This window comes from Lynx rufus, unplaced genomic scaffold, assembly GCF_022079265.1.
Source record: "Lynx rufus isolate CCGP_SWC_20201006 ecotype Redwood Valley unplaced genomic scaffold, mLynRuf1.p SCAF_21, whole genome shotgun sequence".
Lineage (NCBI taxonomy): Eukaryota > Metazoa > Chordata > Mammalia > Carnivora > Felidae > Lynx > Lynx rufus.
In genome coordinates this window covers 19,729,144-19,754,275 of record NW_025814836.1, presented here as the reverse complement: position 1 = coordinate 19,754,275, position 25,132 = coordinate 19,729,144, and the positions used below count along the sequence as shown (strand labels likewise).

The following is a 25,132-nucleotide window of genomic DNA, read 5'->3' as shown; positions in this document are numbered from 1 at the left end:
CACTTCCTGCTAGCTAAATAGAAACTCAAAACTCATTCTATGGGGCACTTGGCTGACTCAGTAGAGCATGTAACTCTTGATCTTGGTTGGGGACATGAGTTTGAGCCCCACATAACGAACAGAGTTTACTTTAAAACAAAAAACAAAAACAAACAAACAAAAAAAACCAACTCATTCTACGAAACTAGTTGAGAACTGTAAATACCAGTTAGTGGAGGTAGCAGTCTATATTTATTCCACAATGAATAAATGTATTCAATGCACATTCCCTCTTTTCGCTCTGAATCAGCACTCTTTAATGTTCTTACAGTCACTCTTGCTCTGGGACCTTTTCTTCAATTTTGAAAACATTCCCTTGTGTAATCTGAGCTTCCCTGCTCCCATTTCACTTTGTTCAAAGTGCCTAGTCACAGACGCTAACCTTTCTCAAACCTATACCATTCCTCCCTCCTGGAAACACAGCCCAGCCAAAATCCCCAGCCCACCATTTTCTTCTGAGGTAGAATAGATAATATTCAAAATTAACAATGGCAACTCTTTCTATTCTAGACAGAAATGATGATTAATCCTTTTGCTGACTTTTGTTGGTTGTCAGCTCTTGAGTGGGCAAGATATCTAGGATACTTATAATTGTGTCTAGCCATTTTTACTAAACAGTCACTTTGTTTTGTATGTATGAAGAGAATAAACAGAAGTTCCTTGACCCTTTGCTTCTCTTAGTTTTACAGAAAATAACATTAAAGAAGGGGATATTCTTTTCTTTTCCCAAATTGGTGATAATTATCCCCACCAGTATCTTCTATTTTTTGAAAGAATACACAAAAACAAAAAAAAATATACTTTGCAATTCTCTAATTTTGCAGGGATGTATGAGGATTAAAAAAATATATATATATATTTGGGGGGATCATATGGGTGGCTCAGTCAGTTGAGCGTCTAACTCTCAATTTTGGCTCAGGTCACGATCTTGTAGTTCATGGGATCGAGCCCCACATCATCTCCACACTGACAGTGTGGAACCTGCTTGGGATTCTCTTTCTCCCTCTCTCTTTGCCTCTTTCTCAATAAATAAATAAACATTTAATAAAATATATGAGAACACAAACACCTTACACAATAAGAGAATGATACAAAATAATATTGTTATTTTATCATTACTTGAAGTTTTAATCTCCTCACAATGCCAGTTACCAAACTCAATGATCGATCAGATCACGTGGCAAATCTGGGAGAAAAATTTGGGAACCCAGTGAACATCTGGCTGAAATTTCTCGCCAAAGGGTGAAAAATACTCTGGTTATAGCTGAAGGTTTCTGTGCTAATTATGACTCTAAATTATTCAGTTTTGTTGAAGAGGCATTTATGAAGCACCCTTTGCACCAAGCACTGTGATTGCAACTAAAGATACATGAGCGCAAAAGTGCCTTGAACATAATCCCAACTAGTTCACAGTCTGGTTACTGAGACCTGCCAACCACAAACTGTAAATATGTGAAGGAGATATAACAGGGAGAGAGAAGCAATTAATTCTGAATCAGGGGTCAATTATAAAGAGGGAAGCATACCAGCCATTTATAATTATAAGTTAATGTGCTATGTCTCCCTGGGATATTTCTAATTATGAAATGAAGGACTCTATCTTCCGTTAATAGAATTTCCAATGTCTGTAAAATCTTAATGGAAAGGATTTTTATTTTAAACACTGAAGATTGAATACATGCACTCAACCATTATATCTCTAGGAACCCCCCTCCAAAATTACTGTAAAATATTTTAATAATATTCATAAATCTTCAAACACACAGAAAATAGAGGAGATCACAACAGACAAGAAATATCTAAATATTGAGAGACTGAAAGCAGATGGTCTAGTGCTATGTGATTTAGCGGATCAGAGATCCCTCAAATTTATACACCAAAAGGATGCAAGCCAATTTCCAAGAGTAAGAGATCAGAAAATGGGTGCAACTGGTGTCTCTGGCTATGAGACATACAGAAAATTTCCAAACACAGTTTGGATTGAAATTGAAATTGAATTGAAATTGACAGAAAGTCTGTATGAAAAGCAATCAGACCCTCAGGTCCCATCCTCCAAATTATAAGACTAAGCAACCTTTCCTACCCCTTCATATCTGAGAGCTGAAGATTTATTCTCAAGTGATGGAACCATACAGATGCAGGGATATCAGGGACAGATGGGAGAAGGGTGAGATGCCATATTGAAAACAGGGGGACACCCTACAGCAAAAATAGAAAGAAATGTTCTTGAAAACTATCAGAGAGAAAAGACAAATTCCTTTCAAATAAATGTCAGTTACATTGTGTGTCAATTTAACATTATTAGTAATAAATAACTGAAAACAACAGAGAAAAAAATTCAAAGTGCTGACTGTCCAGCTTGACAATTCTTAACTGTCAACTGGGAATTTTATGTCAGGATGAAATATCACTCAAGTGAAGATGGACTAAGGATATTTTCAGATAGATAATAAAGTTCAGAGTTTACTTCTTATAAATCAGTACTGAAAAAACTACTAAAGGATGTACTTTAGAAAGAAGCAAAAACAACACACAGAGAGTGAGATGCAATTGGGTAAACTTGTGTAACTGCAGAATAGAAGATAATTGACTTTGCTTCCAGTAAGTGAAATTAAAGTTAAAAACATCAAAGAAGGTGAGAAACAGTGTTTAATGACTGGTTGAGTTTGTTAAAGTCCTCATCTCATTTGGGAAAGTATAGCGATATTGTATAACTTTAGCTAATTTATGGAACTTAATTAACTTTATTTTTTTTTTCCAATTCTCATTTATTTTTGGCTCTTGGGGCAATGTCATCCTTTCAATACCAAAAAAAAAAAAAAAGGCAAGTTCAACACAAAGTAGAAATTTGAAGTCTAAGACAGAACAAAACCAAGGGTGGGCAGGGCGAAGGAACTAGCAAAAGGAAGATATGAGATGTTGCCAAAAGATGAAGGGTCTCCTTGTACCCTCTCTGGAGGAATGACTCAAATATTTAGGTGACAATACACACCTTTCCATAAATACACAAGAGGGCTGGGTTTTTGTTAAGAAAAGGTGAGCATGGGAGAGCCTTTCTGGGAGCCTTAGGGCAAGGCTAGTCTCTCCTCCCTCTCTTGGCCTCCTTTTCCAACCAGGGGAAAAGGACAGAATCCAGCACGTGCAGGAGGTGAAGTAGGAGAGAGAGGAATCCCCTAGACAGAGTGGGGCAGACCCCTGAAAAGGAAACAGCCCGAGACAGAGCTTGGAAGGAGACTAAAAACGGAGATTATACTGTTATCACCTCCCCTGAAGCTGAGAAAGGAAAAGGGAAATACCTGAAAATTAGGACTTCAATAGCCTGGATCCCCCTCTCCAAAACTGCTCTAGAATGGAAAAGCCTATATCCTTTTCTTACAGGTACCTCCACTTGCTATGAAGTAGCTTGCTTTCCTTTCCCCTGGACGACCACATGGATTAGGATGGTGCCCATGTACCCAGTTTTCAGTACATGGTTCCAAATGGGATCTGATGAGACCCAGCTTCTTGGAGAATTATCTTAAAAACAAAGGGAAATATGACCCAGACAGATGGAAGAAATGGGCACCAAAAAGAAATACAGGGTTACCCAGAAGGGTAGAAATCTAGGCTTCCCAGAGTGGAAGAGAGGAGACATTTAATAAACAATAAATACTTAACGAGTGCTTACTATGTGCCAGGCACTGTTCTAGGAACCTCCCGTCCACCTTCCAAAACAGGAAAAGAAAATAAGACAGAGGCAGAAAATGCAAACTCTGAGGGACAGGAAAAGGGCAGTTGAGGAAGAAGGCTGAGGGACCTGAGAAGCCTGAGGTGATGGTGCTCTGCTTTAGGCCTCCTCTTCTTCTGTGATGGCATCCTGGTACTGGTGGCACTAGGAGACAAAGTCATTCCTGCTGGTCCCAGCTGCAGTGAACTCCATCTGGTCCACACCCTCACCTGAGTACCAGTAGAGGAAGGTCTTGTGCCAAAACATGGCCATGAGCTGGCAGCCATCATGTTCTTGGCATCAAAGACCTGCTGGGTGAGTTTGGACACAGTGAAGGCCCCACACCACTGGCTTCCATGGCTGGTCAAAGGAGCAAAGCCAAGCCTGAAGAGGTAGAGACACAGGAAGGGCACCAACTTGACAGCTGGTTTGTGGAGGCCAACATTGAGCTGACCAGGAAAGTGGAGGCTATTGGTGAAACTGTTCACAGTGGCTGAGACCAGGTGGTTCTGGTCCCACAGTGGGTGTGGTCAGCTTGATGGTGTGAAAGCAGATTTCCTAAAGGGCTCAGTTGTCAATTCAGTGGGTCTCACCCACATTCTCTACCATCTGACAGTCAGAGAGGGTGGTGTTTTAGGGCTCAGCCAAAGCACCCAACACTTTGGTGAGGGTACCACCCTGAAGGTGTTGGTGATGCAGTCTTGCTGATGAGCAAGGTGCCCACCCCGTAGCTTGTGCCCCCACCTAGTGAGTGGGTCCACTTGGACCTTCTGTAGAATGGCCCTTTGTCCAGTTGTTGCCTGCCCCAAACCAACCAGAAACAAAGTTGTCTGGTCTCCACATCTGGTCAAAAGGACCTGAGTGACCAGAGTCCATAGTCCTGGGTTCTAGATCCACCAAGGTAGCATGAGAAACATATCTGTCACCTATGGCTTCATTGTGGTACACACAGACATTTTTCAGCTGCAGGTCACTGTAGGTAGGTTCCAGGGGGATCAATGCCATACTCCTCACTAATTACCTCTCAGAACTTGGCACTAACCTTGTTGCCAACTGACCAGTCTGGATGAGCACGATTTCCCTCAGAGTTAAAATTTACTTTATTTTATTTTTGCTCACCTCAAGGTGTGTACGGGACAAGAAAATGATATGGAATTTTTTTCTATGTTGCTAATGGCAGGCTAGCAGTATGAGACATGTCCCAGAGGCTACAGCACTGAGGTCTGAATGCAGGGACAGGAAGGTTCTGAGAGTAGAACTTAATTAACTTTAAAGATTTATTTTTAAAATGTATTAATGTTCCATGCTTCTGAAATACTGTCAATGTTTTACTTCTTGTATGCCAGTTACATGAATGTTCATTTTGTGATAAATTCATTTTTGTTGTGTACAATTCTATGTATGCATATTATACTTCAATATATTTTAATTAAGGGAAAGCAAAAAAAAAAAAAATTAAAATATTAGTAGCTTCCAACCTGGGAGAGGAGAAAAATAAAGGAATTTTTTTAAACTCTATAAGCCCACAGAGGTAGAAATGGGGTTAAAAAAAAAGTAAGCAAAAAAAAAATTACATATATGTGTGTGTGCGTGTTAAATAAATAGCAAGAAACATGATGAAATAAATTAATCCAAATTAGTCAGGGCTACTTAAATAAAATTAAGTAATCTTTTAAAAGATACTACTATTTATTGGATTTTCTATAAACAGCCAAACATCTCAGCTATATAATATTGTTTCATGCTTATTTATTTATTTTGAGAGAGACAGAACACAAGATCATGAGTGGAGAAGGGTAGAGAACAAGTTAGAATTCCCAGCAGGCTCCATGCTGTCAGGGCAGAACCCAACATGGGGCTCGATCTCATGAAGCCATCAGATTGTGACCTGAGCCAAAATCTAGAGTTGGACACTTAACTGACTGAGCCACCCAGGCACACCATCAGATATATAATATTTAGAAAAGGAATATTTAAATTACCCCAATTTTCTTTGGGTTAAAAAAAAAGATTCACTTGATATATTTTTATCTGACTTAGTCATTCTAGTATTGATGGGAAATTGAGTTTAAAGCAAAAACATGGGACAATACAAAATAGTTCCAAAGACAAATAATAATATTGGGACATTTTTAACAAACTTCCTTTAGAAATTGATAAATCAAATAGAAAAAAAGAAAAGAAAAAGATAAAAATTCAAACAGTGCAATTGAAAAGCTTGGTCTTAAATAATTCTGCCTCCATCAGAGAATATATTAAGCATGCATAAAAATTTGTCAGGTAGTGGGGCACCTGGGTGGGTCAGTCAGTTAAGCATCCAACTCTTGGGGCACCTGGGTGGCTCAGTTGGTTAAGCGTCCGACTTCAGCTCAGGTCACGATCTCGCGGTCCGTGAGTTCGAGCCCCGAGTCCGGCTCTGAGCTGATGGCTCAGAGCCTGGAGCCTGCTTCCGATTCTGTGTCTCCCTCTCTCTCTGCCCCCACCCCATTCATGCTCTGTCTCTATCTCAAAAATAAATAAAACGTTAAAAAAAATTTAAAAAAAAAAGCATCCAACTCTTGATTTCAACTCATGTCATGATCTCACGTTTTCATGAGTTTGAGCCACACATCACTCTGTGAGCACTGACTGCACAGAGCCTGCTTGGGATTCTTCCTCTCTCCTTCTCTCTCTGCCCCTCCACTGCTCGTGCTCTCTGTGTCTCTCTCAAAAATTAAAAAAATAAAAAAATAATTAAAAATTTTGTTAGGTACCATATATATCATAAAGAAGATTCAATAAACATTGAAGAACTATTCCCATATTGTCCATGTTCCCTGATCACATTCCAATTGAATTTGAAATCAAGCATTACTACAAAGTTTATAAGAGTAATTATTTTAATCTTTTCTTAATGTTTATTTTTGAGACAGAGAGAGACAGAGTGTGAGTGGGGGAGAGGCAGAGAAAGAGGGCGACACAGAATCTGAAACAGGTTCCAGGCTGTGAGCTGTCAGCACAGAACCTGATGGGGGATCGAACCCAAGAACCACTAGATCGTGACCTGAGCTGAAGTTGGATGCTTATCCGGCTGAGCCACCCAGGCACCCCAAGAGAAATTATTTTAATAATAATAACCACCTCTACCACCACTGTCAGACACCTGAAAATATAATCCAATCGATCCATGGGTTTAAAGAAATAATGTTGGAAATTATAAAATAGGTAGAAATATAAGAAAATAATCCTCAAATTTATATTATAAAATTATTTTTTTAAACAAGGTAGAGTTAAAATAAAATGAATTTGTTCAAATCAAGAATCAAAGAGGAAAAAATAGAGTAAATCCAAAGAAAGAAGATGAATCAAATACACACGCACACAAAGAAAAAAAGGTAATAAAAAGGAAAAGAGAAATGATCAGCAAACACAAAATAAGATAGAGAAATATGACTAATAAACAAACCTCTAATAATTACTACTACATGAAAAAATTATTTCACAGAAAAATCATTAATCAGAATAAAGGGAGATAAAGGATAACCCTCAAGGGAACAATGCATTAAGAACTCTCAAAAACATGAATATGTATACCTCTAGCAACATCACTTTAAAACACAAAAGCAAAAATAATTACAAGCAGAAATCGGCAAGATAACAATCATAGTGGGAGTTTTTTGTCTCCTTCCTTCCTTCCTTCCTTCCTTCCTCCTTTCCTTCCTTCCTCCTTTCCTTCCTTCCTCCCTCCCTTCCTTCCTTCCTTCCTTCCTTCCTTCCTTCCTTCCTTCCTTCCTTCCTTCCTTCCTTCCTTCCTTCCATTTTTAGAGAGGGAGAGAGTAGGAATGATAGTCAGAGAGAGAAGAGGGAGAATCTTAAGCAGGCTCCACACTGGTGGAGCACAACACAGGGCTTGATCTCACGACCCTGAGATCAAAATCAAGAGTCAAATGCTTAACGAACTGAGCCACCCAGGTACCACTTTTATTTTCTTTTTTAAACAAACATCTCACAAAGTTGATAGATCAACCTCGGAAAAGTTACATTTGAGAGGTTTTTTTTTTCAATTTTAGGATGTTTTCTGGGTGGTGATGGTGGTAGTGGTGTGTATGTGTGTTTGCTTTTAATTAATGGAGGACTTCAATTAACACTTTCTATAAAAATATTGTAAACTAGTCATATACAGGCATAGAAAAATTGACCAAAAAAAGCAAAGAGAAAATTCAAAAGCAGAAACAGGTAGACAGATAGATGAACAACTGATACCAGCTTCAGTATAGTTGTAATTTCGGAAAAGAAAGGATGGAAATTGGATTTTGGATGGATACAAGGAGGCTTCAACTCTTATCTTCTATATTTCCTTTGTTTAAAAATAAAACCCTGAAGCAAGTACGTAAAAGTGTCACAATTTGTCAAGTATCAGCATTAGCTTTAAGTGTCTTCCTCACATCATTCTCTGTGCATTACAGTATGTTTGAATTATTTTATAAAAAAACAAACACATGAATAATAATGGCTCCTGGAATATCTGTATGAAATGAGAATTACTGAGATTTATTTTTCAAAGATCAGTTCTCCCAAGTAAAAGACTATAGATAGATAGATCAATCAATTGATCGATTGATCTAAATAAAAGTATGAACTGAGGAAAACTGTGTCATGCCGTGTTGATGTCCACCCTCAGGCAGTTACAGCACTGGATCCCAGTCAATAACTTGGGTGTGGGATCAGGGACCAGTGCCTGAGAGAAAAGTTTACAGAGGCTAAGCAGGGTAAGGACTGGACCCCCACCTGTACTAGGGCTATATCCTGTTCATCAGGATACCAAACATAAATCCAGCATGCATTGGGTGAATCACTATTCTTCATGTTCAGTCCCAATGCTTCAGGAGAGACTCCCTTAATTTTTGCTCCAGAGCTGAACACCTGACCCAGATCTGGCCAATCAGAGCGCCATATTACTTCACACACACTCCATGGTTCTTGGAGATTCCCATGATTCAAGCTGTACCAATCAGAGCTGTTCCCAGGACTGCTGCTGAAATTGTCAAGGAAGAGAAACCCTATACAGGAACCATGAGTATTGAAAGTTCATGAATAGTTGAAGCTTCTGGTGATCATCCGTGCTACCATCTGGGAAGCCAGACAAGAGAACCAGGTTCTGGAAACCAGGAAAGAGAGAGAGGTCAAGGGAGGAATGGGGAGAGGAGAGGAAGTCCCTTATCCTCTTGTATTTTTCTGATAAATGAGCATCAATTCTCTTTTTGACTTAAGCTAGTTTTCATGAGTTTTTGTTTTAAGTAAAAGGGTCCAGAGCCTATTATCCCAGCCATAAAAAGTAGGCAAAAACCCTAGTGCTAGCTGAAGAAAGATTTTCATGGCCAATGATTGTGCTGATGCAAGAGGAGGCTGACATTCCCCTGGTGGTGATAGATTTTGCAGGGTCATTTATACCTGTTTAACTTTGTGATCGATGGTGTAGACCTCTGAGGCCGCTAGCAGAAGGAAGGTACAGCCTGTGGCAATGAAACTGATTTTTTAACTGTGTGAACTCTGTGTTGGACTTACAGTCTCACCCTCACCCTCACGAGGACAGCCCACCAGGGGAAACTGACCTCCTCAGCCCAAAACTGAGACATTATTCTGAAGAACCTGTAACATCCACATGAGAACAGCCAGTGAAGAGGGAGAATAACACTCAACAGTCAACTTTCTTTAAATATGAACATAAGGGAAAGGATAGGATGATCTACAAAACTACCCTTTCTAAGAAGCATCTCCTAGGAGTAATAAGACCATAGAGTAAACTTGATGTCTCACAGATATGTCAAATGGAACTTGTCTAAATAAAACCAGTAATCCTGTGTCACAAACAGGACCCTTCACCCACCCCTGCCCTATATTTATCACATAATGAAGTAGGTAGGCTGCAGTCCCTTTACAGCAGTGCCTGAACTATATTTGGAAGGAAATACTTGATAGAGTAAAAGGTGATGCTTCCTGCATTCATCTCCTGTCCCAAGGTCACAAGGGCCAGTAAGCGCCAACAGTTCAGAAAATAAGGAGCAACCACCCTGCCTAAGAGAGGGGGAGGTTTGGGGAATGGTTTGTGGCTCCAGAAAAAGAGTGAAGAGAAGGGGAAACAACCAAGAGTGAATGAAGGAGTAAAGAGGAGGAGTCAAGAGTTGATATGAAACCAAAGGCAGGAGGGGAGAAAGGGCAAGGGGGTTTTTAAGCACAGGACTATAAAAGAAGTAATCTGGAAAGCTTGCTTTCCCGGCACCCATGGTGACCACCATCTGACCACAAGACCTTGGGTCAAGTCTACAATGTTCAGGAAAGTTTCTCTGAATGTTTCGCAGGAACAAGTGAAGAGAACAGTTTCACAGGTAGATAAATATTATGTAGAAAACCAAAGTATTACAGAAAAAGTATATAGACTCAGGAGATCATGAGAAATTAGGCTTCATGAAATCTTGGAAATACCAAGAGACTTTAAAACTTCCACAAGAAAGGAAGGTGGGCTCAAGGCACCCTTTGCTGGTTCTCAAGGGGCCGTGAGACTCACCCTGACAAAAGATCATCCTAATGACATCCTAAATGACAAAAGATCATCCTGTTCTCTAAATGATGCCATTGTCCTTCAGCATGCTCAAGCATTCCCAGTTTCTTTCTCTCCATCACCACTCACATTCTGCCAGTCTGTTTCCCTCCATGAGTTCTCTAAACACATTTCAGTGTCCTTCCCTCAAGCTCTTTCCTTCCCAAATACTCTTCTTCTTTTTTAAAAAAAAATAATAATGTTTACTCATTTTTATTAATTTTTTTTTAAATTTACATCCAAGTTAGTTAGCATACAGGGCAACAATGATTTCATGGGTAGATTCCTTGATGCCCCTTACCCGTTTAGCCCTTCCCCCCTCCCACAACCCCTCCAGTAACCCTCTGTTTGTTCTCCATATTTAAGAGTCTCTTATGTTTTGTCCCCCCTCCCTGTTTTTGTATTATTTTTGCTTCCCTTCCCTTGTGTTCATCTATTTTGTGTCTTAAAGTCCTCATATGAGTGAAGTAATCTCTGACTAATTTAGCTTAGCATAACACCCTCTAGTTCCACTCACATAGTTGAAAATGGCAAGATTTCATTATTTTTGATTGCCAAATAATACTCCATTGTATATATGCACCACATATTCTTTATCCATTCATCCACTGATGAACATTTGGGTTCTTTCCATCCTTTGGCTATTGTTGATATTGCTGCTACAAACATTAGAATACATGTGCCCCTTCGAAACAGCATACCTGTATCCTTTGGATAAATACCTAGTAGCGCAATTGCTGGGTCATGGGGAAGTTCTATTTTTAATTTTTTCAGGAACCTCCATACTGTTTTCCAGAGTGGCTGCACCAGTTTGCATTTCCACCAGCAGTGCAAAAGAGATCCTCTTTCTCCACATCCTCACCAACATCTGTTGTTGCTCAAGTTGCTAATGTTAGTCATTCTGACAGGTGTGAGGTGGTATCTAATTGTGGTTTTGATTTGTATTTCCCTAATGATGAGCAATGTTGAACATTTTTTTCATGTGTTGGTTGGCCATCTGGATGTCTTCTTTGGAGAAGTGTCTCTTCATGTCTTTTGCCCATTTCTCTACTGGATTTGTTTTTTGGGTGTTGAGTTAATTATTTTTGAGAAAGACAGAGACAGAGTGCAAGAAGGGAAGGGGCAAAGAGAGACAGACACAGAATCTCAAGCAGGCTCCGGGCTCCAAGCTGTCAGCACAGACCCCAATGCGAGGCTCAAACTCACAAACCATGAGATCATGACCTGAGCTGAAGTCGGATGATTAACTGACTGAGCCACCCAGGCACCTCCCAAATACTCCTCTTCTTAGAGTCTCCATCTGTGTTTGGTTCAACTGCCTACCCAGCCCCCTAACAGAAAACCAAGTGACTCCTTATATCCCTCTCTCTCTCCCTTGGTCCCTTGAACACTAACTTGTCTCTGTTATGTCCCCTAAATATTATTCCTGCTTCATCTCCACTCCTACCATACCAGTCCAGGAGTCTACTCCCTTGTCTAGAAATGGCCATCTTTCAATTTTCTTCATCTTCTTTATAGTGCCACCAAAATGATCTTTCTAAAACGTATTTTATCATAGCACACGCTTGCTTAAAACTTATCTGTGACTTCCCATTGCTTGTACCATGAAGCCTGGTTTTACCTGTCATGTCATCTAATCCCAGGACCCTCAACTCTACTCCACTAGCCATACATAGCCATTTGGAGTTCCAGTGTCTGCTCCACCATTTTTCTTCTTGTGGTTCCCTTGGCTGTACCCTCCTATCTCATGGACAACTTCTACTCACCTTATAGACACTACCTCTTCTACAAAGACTTCGCCAAGCACAGCTCAGCTATTTTCTTCTGTGTACCTACATCACTCCATACAGAACTCCTAATGGCTTCTTTCATGCTGAGATACGATCCCACTTACACAACCTCCCCTCATCTATGAGCATACTGAGGGCAATGTATATGTCATCTCTAAGTCCCCATCCCTCAAGCATAAATGGAAGTAAGGTTCACTTTAGAGGGATACTATGAGAACAAAGAGAATTCATGAATGTGTGGTATTTGGCCAGTGCCTAGAACACAATTAGTTTTTGAAAATTGTATTCTGTTATCTGTACCCCCACTTCCCACATACACCCAGAACCTAGCCTGAGGCTCAGAACTGAGTATATCCTGTTGTGTCACACCCCCTCACTGGACCCCTAGAGTGTTCCAGATAAACTGGGCACTCGTTAGGAAGGCTCACAAGGACTTCATGGCCTGGTCCCTAGACTCACCACCTAAGTACCCTTCTCTTCTGTCTTAGCTTGATGACGCTAATCCAATAACTGCTTAGGTATCATGTCTCAGAGGAAGTTTCCCTGGAAACTCAGACTGAGAAAACTATCCCTCTCCTACATCCCTATACAACCCAGATCATATTCCATAAGATCTGTACCAAGTCATATTGAAACCAACTTTCTTTTTTTTTTTTTTTTAATTTTTTTTTTCAACGTTTATTTATTTTTGGGACAGAGAGAGACAGAGCATGAACGGGGGAGGGGCAGAGAGAGAGGGAGACACAGAATTGGAAACAGGCTCCAGGCTCTGAGCCATCAGCCCAGAGCCTGGCGGGGCTCGAACTCCCGGACCGCGAGATCGTGACCTGGCTGAAGTCGGACGCTTAACCGACTGCGCCACCCAGGCGCCCCCGAAACCAACTTTCTATGTATCTGAATCCCCATTACACTGTAAACTGAAGGAGAAAAAATTATATTTTTGTATAATCATTGTGCTAGACAAAGAGCCTAGAAAGAGTATATGTTCAAGAGAATTCTGTCAAAATGAATGGAATGAAGTTGAATTCAGCGAGGGCAATGATATTATGATCATCCAGATCTCACAGAAGAGGAAACTGAGGCTCAGGGAAGTTATAGAGCAAATCAACTTCAGTCTTGGAGGGATGGAGATGTGGCTAGAATCCCGATCTTCTTCTTCTGAAGTCTATGCTATTTTAACACAGCAGATGCCTCCATGAAACAGAATATTTCAATGTTTTTCTTACTTGCAGGATTTTAATCGAATCTTGAAGTGGCTTAACCAGTTTACAATCAGTGCCCTTATCTATAATTCACTGATAAAACCAGTAAAGCTAAATGATAATCACCAAGATAAAGAGGCAAATTGCAAATCCTGGAACTGAACTTGTTCTAGAAAACTGGTGTTGTCATGCAGATAAATAAAAAGGATCTGCCTTTAGAAATATCCAACCCAACTTATCAAAAGTAAAAAGTCAACCAAATGCAAAAATCTCCCCACAGCTAACCATATATCTCATGATATCTCATGACTTCCTGGCCCCTGTGAAAGGCAAAATCTCTCAGAGGTAACAACAACAACAAAAATATATTAAAAAAGTAAGAGAAGAGAAACCCGTTGGTATAACAGAGCGGAGGGCTACAAATGGATTCATCAGAGGAAATTGCTAAAATGCCTACAGGTGTGAGAGGTCCCATATGTTCACACTATTCAGGAATCCTTTGGGGAAAAAAGATGAAGTTCTCAGAGAGAAGACAGTCTGTACCCACTCCATGGATGATGAAAGGCGTCCAGACCTAATTATGTTACTTTCAGCAGAACCGCATCTGGAGTGACTTCTCAAGTGTAAAGACAACAGAAAGTGTGAGATCAGGAGGGGGGCTGGCATATCTCAGTGCAACATCACAGATGCCTTGTGGAACAATGGGACCTCAGAAGTGCCTCACGCTGAGCTTTTTGAGACACCACAACAAACTGGAGTAAAAAAACCCAGGGTTACTCCAGCGTGCCTTCACCCATATGTTGACTGAAGAGGTTGTTTCCTTGTTGTCTCTTATTTACTTTCCCCACGCTTACTCCCAAAGCTTTCTTTTAAAGTGTGTTACATAGATCATCAATCAGAAAATACCACCCCAAAATCAAGAGGAGCTCCAAAGGCAGACAGGATTTCCTTACTTTCCTTGACATCCTTAAACGTGACACATGCACCTGCTGTTAGTAAAATCTAGACCAGAGGTCAAAACCTCTTTTCCATCAAGGACCAAATAGTAAATATCTTGGGTTGTGCGGGCCTGACCATCACTCACAACTATTCGGCTCTGCCACTGAAATGAGAAGACAGCCACATACATTACGGGATGAATGAGCATGGCTGTGTTCTAATAAAACTTTATTTACAAAAATGACCTGCAGGCCAGATCTGGCTCACAGGCTACGACTTGCTGACTCTGATCTAAACTGCAACAGGCCAGGTAGGTGATACATCTGATCATCTGTGCCATGGCTCCTTCTAGTTAAATTCTCTGTCTCAAAGTGGTTGCTTATTTTTATGCTTTCTGGCTCATTCATGAAAGTGTAGGAAAAAGTGACAACTCACTAATAGTCACATCAAGTAAAATGATATATGTGGAAACATTTTAGAAAATCTTACAAATGTAGGGCATTACCATTAGCACAAACAGATCCAACCAGATTTGATGGGAGTTCATTCATTCACTGTTCATTGATAAGCATTATTTTTAAGTGTATGTGACATGTCAGGTTCTGGGCTCGATCCTGAAGAATAAATAAAAGGCCCCTTCTATTAAGGAATTTTTGTTCTAGCACAAAAGAGCAAAAAGCCAGGGCAGTGTAGTGCCATGGGCCCAATGACATTGCCAGATAATGCTTTAGACTATCCCAGAGGTACTGCTCTTTCTTGGTCTCCTTTGTGACACATCATCCTCCCCCTGCCCTACCAGTCCTTTTGTTATTAAGACTAGTTAGTCCAACAGAGGGAAGATCAGTACTCCAGGGAAAGAGAGAACAAAGAAAGTGTTCAGCTTTTTAAATCCACTGTGAAATGACAGTTTGAAAGCCAAATTTCAAGCAGAAGAAAACGAACTACAAAAGTTTGGTCATTTCTTCCCCCTCCCCCAAATCAAGAACAAATGCTTGGAAGATGAACTATATAGAGTCAGAAGGATGAATATTTGATGTCAGGGAAATTTCTGCTACAAAGGAAGAAGAAAGCCTTCTCAGTGCTTGGAAGAGACGTTCAAGTAAGATGAACGCCCCCCCATTGTTGGAACAGACCCAGCAGAGAAGGGTGATGAGTTGCACAGTTGTTTGCAGGAAGGAGGGCATGCATGTAGAGATAAGAGGAACAGGGGAAAGAAAGGGAAGGAGGGGAGGGAGGAGGAGTATCAGAAGGTTGAAGAGAGAAAACAAGAGGCTCCACTCTGAATCTCACATGTGATGTTGCATGTGGTACTGGATTGGGGGGCTGCCTTTGTGACCCCCATATATCTCATCTGGGGCTTGCATCATCTGAGTCTTATTTCTGGCATTATCTTATCATCATTTCCCCCTCAAACTTCAACTGATCTATCTCCCTGGCTCAATCTTTGGCTGGATTTATAAGTCTGGAGCTGGGTCAGCTCCTTAATAAGAAGTGAACATCATTTGCAGGCTGGAAATGGACTTCACATTTTGGCAGCAATCTTGGGGGTGGGGGAAAGGGAAGTGCTTTTCAGTCGGGGTGGAGCACATGATTGCTGGATTACAACACAGAATATATATCTTCTGGTGACTTCCCAGCTGCAGAATCCTGGCTGCAATTAGAAACCTATATGTCTAGTCATTTTATCATTTTTATACATTTAGGAGCTCAAGTGTTTGCTCTAGCAGGCTGCAGCTGGCTGGCTGTCAACTCCCAGCTGTTGTTTAGCTGAAACACCACAACTAAAATTGTGGGCCAATATGACCGGAAACCAAATTGGGGAGTGAACAAAAAAGTTCAAGATTAGTTAAAGATGTTTAGTGCTCTCGTTCTTTGCTTCAACCAGGTGAAACCCACTCATGTAGAAGAAGGCAAAGGAGGGGACCTGAAACCCATCCAGACATTTCTGAGAACTCTTTACATGAAACAGACACACCCTGCAAACCAGTGTTCTGTCCATGATTATTCACGTCCAACACGGGCCATTCCATCAGGCTGGTTTCTGGTTTTCTCCACTTCCCAGGAGTCACCAGCTCAGAGACTCAATTCCAAATAAATGAATTTGGCTGCTTAGAGAAAGAATAAAGACAACATTCAACATTGGGGATAGGGTTGTTGGATGAGTCCTTGAACCACTGTAGGAAAAATAATATTAATCCTGCAGTTGGGTCCTTTATAGGTGAGACTGAGGGGCCACCTAAATGTATTAGACTTGCTATCTGACACTATGCCTTCTTGCAAACAGAGCCTCCCTTTGGATCGAAGCCACTTGAAAAAAACAGGGGGGCTTTTCTCTTCAAATTTTGAGCTCATTTCATCACTAAAGACACCTGGGTTTCTAAGATGGGTCTTTAAGAGATGCATATTCTGCCCTTGACCCAGCACAGGATGAAATGTGCGTGATGAGTCTATAATGCTGCATCACTTATTATTTACTATTTTCACCATCATGCTGTTCACTGGCTCTAGAGTCAATGGCACCAGCAGCACCCCAGGACTGGGGCTTCACTTCAGCTGTCACAGGGCTTCGGAGAAGCTGCCCTTGGAGGGAAGAAACTCCTTTCTCAAGCAAAGAGCTGTAATAGGAGGGGAGAAGATTTCAGGTGGACTGACCTCGCTTCTGGAAAAATGTTGCACCATGTAGCCACCCCCCAGCAACCTGACCCCTCCACTCTTTGAATTCTGATTACAGAACGCCTTCTGGTGCCAGTTGTAGAGGGTCAGGGAAGTCTGCAGATCAGAGTAAGACAGAACTGGCAGGCTCAAGGGCCAGCAGAGTGATTAAAACCACAGAGTACTGGATGACTACTGATCTGGGCCAATACCATAAAAAGGGGGTATGGTATGATTTAAGTCCTATAGGCCACCATAATATAAAGATAAACATCTAACAGGCTATGCAAAGAGAAGAATATGGAAAACTATGCAGGTAGGATTGGCACTTAAGACTCAAGCTGGGAACTAACTTGATATTGTCAAAGGTCACCAGGAACCAGTGTGTGGAGCTCCAAGGTGAGTCAGACCTTTGGCAGGAGTTGGGTAAACAAGTAGAGACAGGCATAGCTGAGACCCAGGTCTCTACAAACAGGGAGATATAAGGAGGGAGAAAGAGCATTTGAATTCCAAAGATACATGGATCCTAATTGTATTGACCAATGTCCTACTGATAAGAATAACATTGAGAAAATGAGGTTATAATAAAGATTCTGAATAATGTTCAACAGTCCTCTCACAGCTATCCTCAGGTTCTTTATTCATAACAAGTATATTTACTACATTTATCTCTTTCATTCACGCAGCAAACAGCTGTCTTGTGCATTCTGAATGAAATGAAGTGTGCTGGGTGCATGGGTCACAAAGCTGAAGGGACAGAGTCCATATCCGCGATACCTCGTCAACTGGCCACTGAGGCAAACGTACACGTGAGCATAATAAAATGTGACAACCATTACAATGATGCAATTAACAAAGTGCAAGTAGGGAAGAATGACTTTTACCTCAGAGGGAGACTGAAGAAGCAGGATGAGTTAGGAAAGATTCTCCAAAAGGAGTGACTTAAGAACATGGTGGGGTGGGAGGGTCGGATTTAGCCCATGGGCCATTGTTGGCCAGTTCTTGATAATATTAAACTGCATTTAGTTGTCATTCCAGGTGCAGATTTATCCATTCAAAATTAATTCTGACTCTGCATTTATAGTAGAGGATTCAATAACCACTCAAGGTAGTTTCACATGAGCACCAAAGACATACACTGAGGATTACAGAGAGATGCATTTAGCCAGAATGCACAGAGAACTAACACTCCCCACCCCCCCCCACCCAAAAAAAGCCTATATAACCCAACTCTAAGCTGGGTTGTTCTCTGAGAATTACTTCTTTCAGCCGCCAAATCTGTCCTAGTCTTGGTCACATCCCTTCCCTGGGGGTAACCTGCAAGATCTCTGTGGGAATGGAGAGGTTTGGCCCCCTGGCCTCAGGGCTCTGAAGAGCAGTCTAAGGAACCAGACAAGGCCTGTGTTGCTACTACCTTATGGCCCATTCTGCCCTCTGCCCATTCTTTCCATGTTGATCCTGAACACCCTCACCAGTAAACTTCCTGCCCACAGATCTCTCTCTCAGAGGCTGCTACCCCAGGGAACCCAACCTAAGGCACCTGCTACTTGGGGGTCCACTTGTGTCTTTAGTTCTTCAAACAAACCACATTGTCTTCCCCCTGTAGGGCCTTTGAACACGTGACTGTGCTGCACCTGTGCCATCACTGTCTCCTTGTCATCCTCCCCAGGTCAGTTCGTGTCTCTTCTCCCAGGAAAGAAGTTATTTTCCATCAGAAATCATTGCCATTGCCTCAGAACACGGACTTTAGTTTGCATGAAAGCTCTATCTGTCTTGTTCACCAGTCTATCCCTGACCCAAGTCCCTGGCACTCAGTAAACCCTTGTTGGATAACTGGACCTAATGCCCCCTGCGACCTCTGTATTCAAAACAACGTGGTGATCAAATGCTAAACTGCAGTCTCAATTTTCTAGAATAATATTGTTTCTTGGTCTTGTCCTGAGAATGCTGTCATCAGATCCTGTGAAAAGTGTGACAGGATCATCAGTATGTCAGCCAACACCTTGCTCAGGGCACTTTGACCTTAACACTTGGTACGGTCCGCTTTGCCCACTGCTTTGTACTTGGCCTCATGTGTGCCCTGCCTTTCTGTATGTGAGAGGTTCTCAGAGTTCACTGAGGCTCAAAGTTAGTTGCTCTACTACTTTATAAGCCAATCGTAGGTGGAAATTCACAAAGACAGAGGTACAAAGTGAGGTGGGGGGTGTGGAGAAGGTAAGGCAAACTGGAAAAATCTAGGAGACTTTTCAAACTTTCTCAGTCACCTTCAGTGTTTCTTACCTTGCTTCACCCATAGCTTTGAAAACGTTCTGAGAGCAACTTTACAGCAACCATCTTGGTTGAGAAGCATAGTCACAGGGTTGAGAGGAAACAGACCCCAAGAGAAGGGAGACAACCTTGGGAATCTCTTGAGAAGATATGGAATACATCACCAATAGGCTGTCCTTTTTAAACCCATCTTCTACTCAGGCAATAGCATTTCGGTGTGCTCAGGAGAGTGAGCTTGCATGGAAAGGTGGAGGCATCAAACCAGTTTCTTTTCTTTTTTGTTTTTTATTGTAGAGAGAGAGGGAGAGAGCATGCAAGAGGGGGAGAGAGGCAGAGGGAGTAAGAGAGAGAATCCCTACCCGGCTCCACCCTCAGCTTGGAGCCCAATGCAGGGCTCGATCCCATAACCCGGGAATTATAACCTGAGCCAATATCAAGAGTTGGATGCTCAACTGACTGAGCCACCCAGGTGCCCCTAAACCAGTTTTTATCTTAGCCTGCCACATGCCTCCGTAAGAATAAATCTGGGCTCAGGGCAGACTTAGTCATTAGAATCAAAGCAATGCCTCCCAGATTCACCCATGATTCCTTACATGTTCTGTATGAGAAAATATTAAGTTCTCCTCTTTGTTCTTTTCACTTCCATCTAATTAAAAAGTGGCACGTGTATTGTCAGACACATGTCACAATAACGTCTCTAGCCACGTATGGATGACACTGAATCGCGGCCCTACCCTGTGTGGTTCTTACCACCTCAGACTCCCTTAAAGGTCCCACAAAGCCTGCCTATGCTTCCTTGTCTCCTGTCTCAGCAACTCCTTACGGTTTCTGCCTAGGTCTGTGCCTTCTTGCAATTACAGGTTCTCAATTACACACACTTGCTACTGGCTTGAGGGGACAGAAAGTGTGCTTCCTCTCTTGGCAGCTGCTCAAGCCAGATGTTCCTCTTGCAGGCTGTGATTGGCCGGTGGATAAAAGAGAACGGCGTTTCATGGATAGACCAGAGGGGAGATGCAAACAAGCCATTTCAGCTCTGAATCAGCAGGTCCTCATTAACCTGATTGGAAATGCCCTTCAAACTTGACTGGAAAACAAGGAGGACGTCGTCACAAGATCATTCTGCTGAATGCCAGCGGCTCCCTCTCTGGCTAAAATAGCAAAAAGCTTCATTTGGAGACATCATCGCCGCATTCAAGATGAGCTGGGATTCATTTGAGCTGCATCTGCCTTGGCAAGCGATAATTATAGGGATGCAGAAGTTTGTTTATTTTAATGGCTAAATGTTTGTATCTCAAAAACCAATGAAACTTTTCTGTAATCACTTTTGAGATGTACTTGAACCAGTCCATCCGCCAAATCTTCCCATTGTGTTTCTCAGCCAATGACAAGAGACAGTGATTGGGGCAGAGTTAAACAGCCACCAACTTTACCCCTTGCCTCCTCAGGCCAAGCATGAAACCCAGGAAACATATTTTGGCTTAGCTTCTGAAGCTTCTGTTGGAGCAGTTAAGACCATTTAAAATACGGTAATTGATAAAAATCCTGGTAGAGGTTGACAATGTATAGACCTAGTATAGAGGTGCTAGGTCGCAAGAGCCAGCCAGTATGACACAAAGTAGGCAAAACACACCACAGAGAAAGCAAAACTACTCCTCCACAGTTCTTCTGATTTTACAGAAATGATACAAATCTGTGAAGTTTCTCTGCAGTGCTACCCAGTGTAAAACACAAAGGGTCCAGACAGAATTTTAGTGCACTTGGTTTTCATTATAGATACCAAGAGTCACTAGATGAAACAGGAGGGGGACCAAGCAGTATATTCAGAATAGATTATGGGAAATCGTTATTTTTTAAACCAATGTAGAGTTAATCCTTCTAAGGGATTAGACATTTATTGCACACTGCACTGGCACCTGCAGCTACACGCCTGGGGATGAAAAAAATGGTGGAGGCCATCAATCTCCATGACTCTGGGCAGGAGTCAATAATAATAATAATTAATAACCATTTGCGTTCTCTAGCTCCCTTCAACTGGGATATCAGAATATTTTACTAACACAAAGTCATTAAACCTCAAACCATACCTGGGCGTTCAGAAAATTCTTGAAGGTTAGCTCTGTTATTATTTTATATCCCTATTGCATCTTTCCTCCAAGGAGCTCGAAAGGATTATAAATATATTACCAAAGTAGGTTAACTCATCACAGTTATGGGTCAGGAATACATTTCTTCTTTCTCCTTAGCACAAGAATTCCTAAGCTGTGAAAGATGGATAAGGCTGAAAACAACACAGCTGACTCTTGGACTTATCTCTAACACTATCTATACATCACTTTTTCTACTTAGTGCTTACCTCTCTAGAAGCAAACATGACTTTTCCTCTTTCATTCCACTCCTCAAGTATATTAAATGGGTCTTTCAAGTGTAATTCAGTGAAATTTTAAAGCAGAAAATATCTATCTTAAATGTGAATGAGGACTTCAGTACAGCGGACAATGAACCAGATGATCACTGAAGTTCCTTCTAGTTCTAAGATGTTGGCTTGGCAGAATCTGCAGAAAATTATGTGCAAGGCAGGTAACTCTGCAGGGCATTTACTACATATGTCAACCCAAGCCCACTATGCCCTTGGTCTCAGAGACATGAGTTAATAACAGAACCAAAACAGTCCTGCTCATGAAGCACAATTATGTCCATGTAGGGCAGTAGTAAGAGCATGGGATCTGGAAGCAACTGATGCAAGTTTTATTCCAGGCCCTATAATTTACAAATTGTATGATCTTGTACAAAGTACATGACCTGACTAGTCTCTGGCTTCCTTATCCATAAAATGTGGTTTAATATACCTACTTGAATTATTATAGATATTCAATAAAAGTTTAAGAAAGCACCTCTAGCATATAATAGTCACTCAATAAATGGTGGCTATCATTACTGTCACAAACCACCATGAAGTCCCATATGGCAAAAGACCAAGATAGGTCTTTCTCTGTCCTTCACCTGTTAGGTTCAGTTTCCATTTCCTAGAAAATATTTCACTCTTTTTTTTTTCTTCCTCTTCTTTGATAAAACTGCATCCCCTTGGACTGACAAACCCTACCCATTGAAAATAGTTACCAGCATTCAATGGCAGAAACAAAACAAAACAAACACACAAACAAAAATGAAAACAAAAACAACCAATAGTACTTTTGCCATAAGAATACGTTTCAAAGTTCTTAGCATGTTGCTCAAAGCCCTTCACGTTATTTCTAGGCTTTAACCCAATTAGACTGCTCTCCATTACATAAATATTCCTTGCCTTAATATTCTTCCTTATGGCCTTCAGAACAGATATTCTGAACATGGGTACTTTCACACACTTCAAGTAAAGGTGCAAGTCAGGACACTTGTCCAAGGGCAATTTGGTACAACTTACTAAAAGCAAGAAAAATGTTCAGAAACTCAACCCAGAAATCCACTATGGGAATCAATTCTGAGGTAATAATCTACAGTTTGGACAAATACTGACAACAACGGTGTTCACAGAAGTAACTAAAACTCTAACAACAGCATAGTGGCAAATAAATTATTTTCTATCCCTGTGACAACATACTTATGATGTAGTCATTAAAGATGCATCTCAGAAGAATAGTTTTGATATGGAGAAAAAAACAGATTAACACAAATCTGGGTTACATGACCCTTTTTAAAATAAAAAAGGGGGAAAATGGCAGGAAAACTATATATATTTGTACACATGCAAAATGATGAAAGTTTATACATCAAAATATTAACCATGTGTATCTCATAGAAGTGAAACTTAGGCAGTTTTGGGCTTTGTGATTTTTTTTTAATTTTAATTTAATTTTTTGAAAATCAAAGCAGATGAGAGAGAGAGAGAGAGAGAGAGAGAGAGAGAGAGAGAGAGAGAAGTCCTAAGCATTAAGCAAGAAGTTTTTTTCTGGATTACCTCACTGGATACTTGGAATAGCCTTGTGACATGGACCTCACTATTGCTATCACATTTAATTTTTCCTTGATGCCTCCCAAGCTGGGTCAGGCACCCCTTCTCCAGGCTGCTTAAGCAAACTCCCAGAACACAAATGTATATTTGTGTACATAAGAAATTTGGGTAAAATCTAAATGCTACTCTGACAGGCAACGGTATTCTCTAGAAAGGAATTTGTAAAGATCACAATGATATTTAAAAGTAATGTTTCATGGAGCGCCCGGGTGGCTCAGTTGGTAAACATCCAACTTCTGTCCATGCCAGGATGTCAAGGTTCGTGAGTTTGAGCCCCACCTCAGGCTCTGTGCTGACAGCTCAGAGCCTGGAGCCTGCTTCAGATTCTGGGTCTCCCTTTCTCTCTGCCCTCCTCCGTTTGTTTTCATTCTCTCTCTCTCTCTCTCTCTCTCTCTCTGTCTCTCTCTCTCTCTGTCTCTCTCTCTCTCTGTCTCTCTCAAAAATAAACATTAAAAAAAAGTAATATTCGCATTATGAGGAGACTGTCAATATGATGTTAAAGTAGAATAGACTATTCAAATGTGCATAAAAGTACAACTGTATATACAAATGGGTGGAAGGAAATCTATTAAAATGTTTACCGTGATTAATCCCTTGGTATTAGAATGATAGGCTATTTTTACTTTATTTTTGCCTATCTATATTTTCTAAATGTTCCCCAATTAGCATTTTCTCAATTAGAATATTTATAATCAGATACAAGAAAATGTAGCAAACACTGTAGTAGCTGGTCTCTTTTCACTAGATGTAAAATTGCTTCATGTTAAGAAATGCATCTCCTTACTACAATGCCTACCACGGTGGCTACAGCACAAAAGGAAGTCAGTATGTATTTACTGAATAAATTACTGAGTACACGATGAATTAATGAATGAACCTATCAATGAACCAACCAATCAGATATCAGAGAGAATATTTTTGCCTAAGGCTGTGTAAGCTAATAAGTAGTAGGAGAACTTATACTCAACCAAGGTTTTTATTCACCAAAACCCATGAACTTTACCACTGCCCCCCTGATGTATGTTCTGGTTACCTGTACTCATTTCCTGTGACTTCCAGAACAAATCATCACAACCCTGATGACTTAAAATAATGGAAATTTATTCTCTCACAATTCTGGAAGTCACAAGTCTGAAATCAAGGTGTAGACAGAGAGGTGTGCCTTCCAGAGGCTCTAGGGGAGACTCCTTGCCTCTTCTTGCTTCTGGTGACTCCAGACATTGGCTTGTGGCTACACCCTACATCTTCCCATGGCCTTCATTTCTGTGTATCTTTTCTTCTGTCTCTTATAAGGACACTTGCCATTGGATTTAGGGTCCACTCAGATAATAAAGGATGATATCTCATCCTGAGATCATTAACTCGGTTATATCTTCAAAGACCCTCTTTCCAAACGAGGTCACAATCACAGGCTCTTGGGATTAACATAAGCATATACCTTTTGGGGAGGTCACTCTTTGACACATTGTATCCCCCTTGACATTGTCCCCAGTTTCCTCCATATTCTACTCTGAGGTGCATCACCCTTTGGAAATGGAAGCAATGGGAGGCCCTGAAAAAGAAACCATTTACATGGAGAAGTCACCACAACTGTAACCTCTGTCCTCACCAACTATTGAAAATATGCTTTTAAAATGTCAATCACAGTCCCCTCTGCCTTTCCCCCTTCATTTCGCCCAATTAGATTCAAGGAGAGGACATAAAAGAAGTCTGTTCCCATTCAGTTTCAAGACTGGTCGTGTGTCTCCTAAATCCTCCATGTCCCTCTTACACCTACTGTGCACAACACTCTCTTAAGGCCATGGTCACGAATTACTGGCTAAAGAGTTCACAAACCTTTCTCATTTTTCCTTGGTGATGAAGGGGACATCCATAACCGTGAGCACTGTGTTTTGGAAGCGACAAGCAGAGGAACCTTATTAGTGACAGTTTCAGCCCGATTCAGTTCCCATC

General features: G+C 41.0%; 1 protein-coding gene and 1 pseudogene across 2 annotated transcripts in view; both read right to left on the bottom strand.

The window, feature by feature from the left end:
• The window catches only part of AGBL1 (AGBL carboxypeptidase 1), a 696,557-nt gene that overhangs the window by 375,965 nt on the left and 295,460 nt on the right, over window positions 1-25,132 (bottom strand). The window lies entirely within an intron of this gene.
• Window positions 3,866-25,132, bottom strand: part of LOC124517416 (tubulin beta chain-like) — a 38,598-nt pseudogene continuing 17,331 nt past the window's right edge.